The sequence below is a fragment of the Anomalospiza imberbis genome, chromosome 11 (assembly GCF_031753505.1).
Source record: "Anomalospiza imberbis isolate Cuckoo-Finch-1a 21T00152 chromosome 11, ASM3175350v1, whole genome shotgun sequence".
Lineage (NCBI taxonomy): Eukaryota > Metazoa > Chordata > Aves > Passeriformes > Viduidae > Anomalospiza > Anomalospiza imberbis.
Genome location: NC_089691.1, coordinates 12339179 through 12345524, shown reverse-complemented (window position 1 = coordinate 12345524; position 6346 = coordinate 12339179). Strand labels below are relative to the sequence as shown.

The 6346-nt window shown below is 45.2% G+C and overlaps 1 long non-coding RNA gene across 1 annotated transcript; it reads left to right on the top strand.

Annotated features, from left to right (window-relative positions):
- Window positions 1-908: 908 nt before the first annotated feature.
- LOC137480714 (uncharacterized) lies at window positions 909-5676 on the top strand. Its single transcript, XR_011003050.1, has 3 exons — window positions 909-1726; window positions 2022-2474; window positions 4911-5676. It is a non-coding gene; the product is annotated as an uncharacterized lncRNA (long non-coding RNA).
- The last annotated feature ends 670 nt before the right edge of the window (window positions 5677-6346 follow it).

Genomic DNA, 6346 nt, shown 5'->3' with positions numbered 1-6346 from the left:
GGGATGTAGGGACAGGCAGGGTACCAGCCACCACCAGCAAACCAAGGTGGAGAGGCTTCACCTGGCAAGGGCTGGAGACCAATGTGATGAGCAAAGAGCAAAGAGAGGATGCTGACATCAGGGACACAGGAGATGCAGAATTTCACTTCACATAGAAGAATGAGGACCCAAGGAAATTTTCCACTTCTCTTCTGCATCCCCTGAGGACACTTTCAGGGGCTCCATGACCCTCATCCTCAGAATGCCCACAGAAAGGCCCCATAGCAGCACCCCCTTCCAACCACAGAACAATATATAATTGTTCAAAGATAAACTGAGGAACAAAGACATCTCCTTTCCAAACCACTCAGTCTGTGTAAGGTGATCAATATCTTCAAAACTTCAATATGGAGCCAAAGACACTCATCCAAAGCCAGGGCATTCTTATAAATAAATCTTCACAAAAGGCAGGAGAACAGATGTCTTGTCCACCAGTTTCAGGCAGATTTTGCTGTTAGCCCATCAAGAAAAGAGAAACCTGGGTTTGATGTCCAAGTTTGAACGCTGCAATTTGGGCCATAAGGTGCTTCCTCAGGAGAATTAGCTGGAGATGGAATGGGAGCTCTTAATTATTGCTAGTAAGAAACAAGGATCTTGAAAATACCATTTGTTTGCATATCATTTAGGCTCATTAGTACCTTCATGGCCAGCTAGAGTTATCTTTGACTATCTACACAACTATTTCTTGTCCCCCAGCCTCATCCTGTTGTTCACCACTTTCCATCTCTCCTCCATGCAGTGCAATAATATCGAAGAGGATTTATTTATATAATCATAATTGGTTGCTGTGGAGACAATCATTATGTCACAAGTGTAGGCCAGGGAGCTCTGGCTGCAGGATGAATTGCAAAGGGGCCATGGAGGTGAGCCTTGTGGTTTTAGTGCACACTCCCATCCTCCCACTCACACCATGGACCATCTGCATCCATACACAAGCCCTGCTCCACTTGCAGATGTTGGTCCCACATGTGGCCATGTGCAAACACAAGCTGACTCGTTCTGGCAAAATCTCAAAGCAGTTTTTACCCACGTAACAGGCAGTGACAGCTAAGGGGACGGGAGACACAGTGGTGAACTATAGGAGAAGGGTGGAGTAAGGGCAAGACAGAGGCCAACAGTGATGCTCCTAAGCCTCTTCCACTCCCACCCCACCCGTTCTTGAGCCACTCTCCCCACACATGCCCGGTAAAAATGACTCTGAAGGTGTTGCAAAGCCAAGTGTGACCCATGGGGACTAATGAACATTTTACACAAGCCCATTACTGTTCCTCACTCGTCAAAGCTGTTGTGGATTACCCCACTGTCTCAGCCTCACAGCATAGTTCAACCAAGATAGAATTTTCTGGAGAAAACCTTTTTTCCCCACAGGCTGCTTCCAAGATCATGACACCTAGTCCAGTGTAACAGCAGAGTGTCATATAGGATGATGTGGACTTCTCATATTCTCTGTCTTCAGGATGTGTTTGTCAGCAGGTCATGCTCTGCTTGGGTCGTGTGTATAATCAGAAGCAAGAGATGGAGGCAAGTGTTTTCTCCATGTGCTGCATCCATCCAAGATCAGCAAAACCACTCACAGATTGCCCTCCTTGTCAGATCCAATTGAAAGTGAATGTAGAAAAGCTGATTGGCAGTATTGGGCTCTGAATAAATGGAGCTGTTCACCTTGGGATCGTGAGTTCAGAGGAAGGTCAGTTCACTGTTGACCACCATTCATTAGCCTCTGGCAGCAACTCCGCCTCAGTGAAATAAGGAACCATCCTTGGCTTGGGTCCCAGTGGAAAGAAAGTCTGTGTCACTGCAGTTGCTGTGCTCGCTGGACTCTTGGCTGGCCCCACAGGGAAATTACAAAGCAGTTCAGGGAGCCCATCCTCATGGCTGAGCACCTACCTGGGGGATCAGCCTGATAACACAACAGAGTTTCTGTGTTGTCTCAGTGTTCGTCGGTGCAGACACCACTGCTGAGCTCCAGCTCTGGTTCATAGCTGAAGACCAGGTGCTGCCACCAAAGAATTACAGCAAGGAAAAGCTCAGACTCACGTGGGGGAGGTAGGAGAAAGGTTGAAATTTCCTGTGGAAGAAGTCAAGAGAAAGACAAATAAAATGACTGCAGAGCAGCTCATGTGAGGACAGGAGGCAGAAGGTGAGGTTAGAGCCTCACCCTGCTCTCACTCATCACTGTTGCACAGCTTTGGTGTCGGGGAGGAAGGAGAAAAGCCTTTCCCCAACCTCCTATCCCCCTTTGCCCTATGCCCAAAGCAGATGTGGGTTCCACAGCCCTACAGCCCACTCCTGTGGGCTTCTCCATTGCAGGGCCACAGGAGACCCTGGACAGGAGGTGGGAGGGAGGGAAACACCGGCCAAATGAACCATCCAGGTGGCCTGCAGGCCTTAAATTGAGCATTGTGGTACATACTAAAATAAATGCAATAAACCAGGTCAGTATCATTTGCGTGAAATTCACTTATTGTTTTAAATCATCATTATCACCATCATAATTAAAATCAAGCAACAGCTTAAAGAAACTAATGAATATTTTTATACGTGAACTTATCACAGGAAGGGGAGAAAAAAACATAAAGTGAAAATGTGCCTGTATTGCTAATAAATATTATTGGAGGGACTCCCAGCTTTTCACATTACCACAGTGTGATATGACAGCCTATAATGGATTACTCAACTGCCCGAAGCCATTGTAGGAATAAATCCCTTTTAATATTCATGTGCGGTCTTTGAGAAAATAGATGTAAGCAGTTAATACTTTTCTATAGACAAAACAATGCAGTTTATCAAAACAAAATGTGTGCTTGAAAACAAAAATCACAAAGCTTCTGGACTCATTCTATTGTTGTTTTTTTTTTTTTTTTTTTGCCAACCAGAAAAAATAGGAACCAAAGAAAAAGACAATTTGGGGAGCAACTGAGAATAGAAAGCAAGATGGGGAGAGAGGATATTAGCAGATGGGGAGGGACAGGGTCAGCTGAAAGGAGGAAAAGGCGTAAGAAAACTGAGTATTTTGTGAATCTGTGGTTATAAAGAGAGCACCAAAGGAGCTGTGTGAGGAAGGTGTTATTTGGCTGTGGGGCTGGTAGTTGCCCTATAAAGCTCTCAGTGGGATAGGAGGTAGTTTATGGGTAGCAAAGGAAGATCTGGTGCTTCCCAGGAAGGAGGCACAGGGCTCTGTGAGGTGTAAGGATGCTGCTAGGTGATGCTAGGGCTTAGCCATGTTTTTAGGCCAGTAAAGGATGTAGCAAAAGAGGTGAACAGCAAAGCCTATGTAGTGCCAGCTGAGTGCTGCTCACTCCCAGTCCCTCTGCTCTATCTTTCTGCCTTTCCTTTTGTAGCTGATCTATAAACCTTACCTGGTTTTTAATCTCTGGTTTGTTTGGGTTGGGTTTTTTTCTCCCTTTACACTGCAGATCAAGAGCAGCAGCAGCAGCAGCATAGAGGAGGATTTGTAACTTTTTGTGTGGTCAGGAGTGAGGGAACTGGAGGTTAACCCTTCCTGCCCCAGCTGTTTGTGGGTAGTCGATGGCTGGAGGGAAAACCAGAGAGAAAAACTGCCTCAGGGACTGGAGGGAATGGCTGCAGCCTCTCAGAGGTGAGGGGGCAAAAATGACAGCTTCGATCTTACAGCACTGGATGCTGCTGAGATGGGAACCCAAGCTTTATTTGGCTGGTATGGTCTGTGGCTAAAAATGGCTGTAGATGTGTCTGAAACTGTGAGGGAGAGAAGGGCAGAAGCTCTTCAGTTCCTCTTCTGCTGTGAGAGCTAGGCTTCAAAGACAAGCTTAAACTGAAGCATCAGGAATAAATAAGGCTCCCCTGGGACTCATGTGGCTTTGATATCTGAGGCTGCCTGATGGGTGGAAGAATTGAGTCACAGATTCTTTCTGCTTGCCCAAGTTCTGAGACGGCCTCTGATAACACCCTTTGTCCCTGGCACAACCACAGCAAAGGCAGGTCAGGGTCTGCCTTGGGTTGGGGTAGGTGCCATTCCAGGCTGAAGCAGACACCATGTCCTTGAACCAAATTCAGCTCAAAATGTAGTCCAACAGACTGACAGTGCTCTGAATGCTGCAGGCCTTGGTGAAAGTTGTGATTCTGTAAAGACCCACACAGTGCTTAACTGGACTTTCTGCCAAGTGCCACTGGCTCCCAGGGACCTGCTTGAAGGAATTCAGGATAACACATGCTGAGCTAACTGCAGCACCCTGAGATCCTCCCATGCTTCAAAATGCTTGGGGGAAGGACACTAACCTTTAAGATATCCATTTTTATAATAGTAATTCTGACCATTGGGACAGGAAAAAAATCCATTAATTACTTTATTATGTGTCAGACCAATCCACTCAACTTTCTCAGATTTTATTCACATGTAATTTCCATGTAACAGTGCAATTCCCTGTCTGAACAAAGCTTCAGCTGTGTAACCATTTATGTAGCCAGCAGTGTTGGAAGGAGTCTATAATTAGAAATATTCCAGGAATGCTTGTAGAGGCAACATTTTTCCTACATATATTTATTAATATATTGTAACAGTAATCTCGTCACTGTAAACACCACAAGAGTCCCTTTAAATGCCAGATAGTTTTATGGACTGTATTGAGTGATATGAAAATGGGCCAGTTTTATAGGTCATATATTTCTTTGAAATGGAATAGGTCCAGGAGACAATTGGGAACCAGAATGGGGAGAATTCCTCCCACCCACCTCCTTCGAGCAGAGCAGAGGTGTTTCTTGTCACGAAAGGGAAAGAAAAAGTTTCACCTTCTAATTGTTGTATTGAGTAGCTCATTGACTGCACTTTCTGTTCAATACCTTTTTTACCACTCAGATTGTCTAATCAAAGGCTTTTTCCTTCCTTGGTTTAGCTTTGCAGCCTCTAGCATTGATCCAAAATCAGAAACGAAAGAGAGAAACAGGCTCTGGGAAAAGAGAACACAATTAACACCCAAGCAGCTTCATTTTTTTGGGGTGCCTTTAAACATCTTGCACTTCTCAGTCTATTCTCCCATTCTTTTATTTTCCCTTTTGTGTTCCGGAGGTTTCTTTAAGGAAAGCCTTTATCAGCTGCTCAGGGAGAAGATTAAAGCACCAGTCACCGAGAAACAGGTTACTTTTTGTGTCCAAGTTCTTAATTCACTTTATTAAAATGTTCCAAATCTTCCTTCAAGGGGAGAGATCAGAAGGACATTTCCCTGTCACCCTGGCATGCCTTCCTTCCGGATACTTGTGCTTCATTAGAGGCTAAAATAAAAGTCGAGGCAAGGAAAAGAAGAGAGAACAAGACTGCAGTGACTGGTTAATATGGGATGTGGAGCCTTCTACTTCATGGTCACTGGCACTGCTCTGGCCCCGGGCTGGAAGCAATTGAAAGCTTTTCCCATCTCAAAGACACTTGTGTGAACCGAGTCAGAGATCTCTGGCTATTTTTACCTTTCAGGTTCAAAGAAGAGAGCTTTGCATTGAACAAAGCCAAGCATCCATCCAGCCTGCTGCCCTGCTGCTGAAAGCAGCAAGGAAAGGGCACAGAAAGGGTGAGGATATTGAGTCTGCTTTTCTGGGTATGCTACCTGCTCCCCCAGACCTCAGGTCAGGTGTTGCCCACCTGAAATAACGGCTCTCGGTGGTTAATAAACTTTGATGGATTTTCTTCCATGGCATCATCTGATCTTTTTTTCTGCATATCCATAATCTTTAGCTGCACTATCACAGCCCTTCCAGAGCAAGGCTGAAGGACACCAACACAAGCTACTGCCTGGGCACTTCTGATCTCGAGGAGTGCCTAAAAAGCCACTTTTTGTGATATTTAGTTTGAAGACTTCCATATTAAGACCCTTGGAAACAGAAACAAAGTATGTGATTCTTCTGGGAAGCACTGGGAGATGTCTTGGGGGAAAAAAGACTAGATCAGGCCTGAATCCCACTTTGGATTTGGCACCAATTCCACACACAAAGATGCTTCACCTTAGCTCCCCTTTCCCTTCCCTTCCCCTCAGGATTCTCACGTTGGATTTTCACAATCTGTCTGCCCTGACCCAGGTTTTTGGCCACAACACAGTGCAGGCGAGCAGTGAGACACACCACCTCCCATAGTGTAAAACTAAAATAAGGATAAGACAGAAACTGCTCCAAGTAGCCATGATAGAGATCTAATGAGACATCTGCCATGACAGCTTTTCTATGTACCCTGTCTTGGTTTTAAAAGGCCACTTCCTTTGCATAAGTAGCTGCTGTTTTGTAAAGCAAGTGTATATGATGCAGACACTCCTCGTGCTTCCTCAGGGTACAATTACTTTCTTATCTG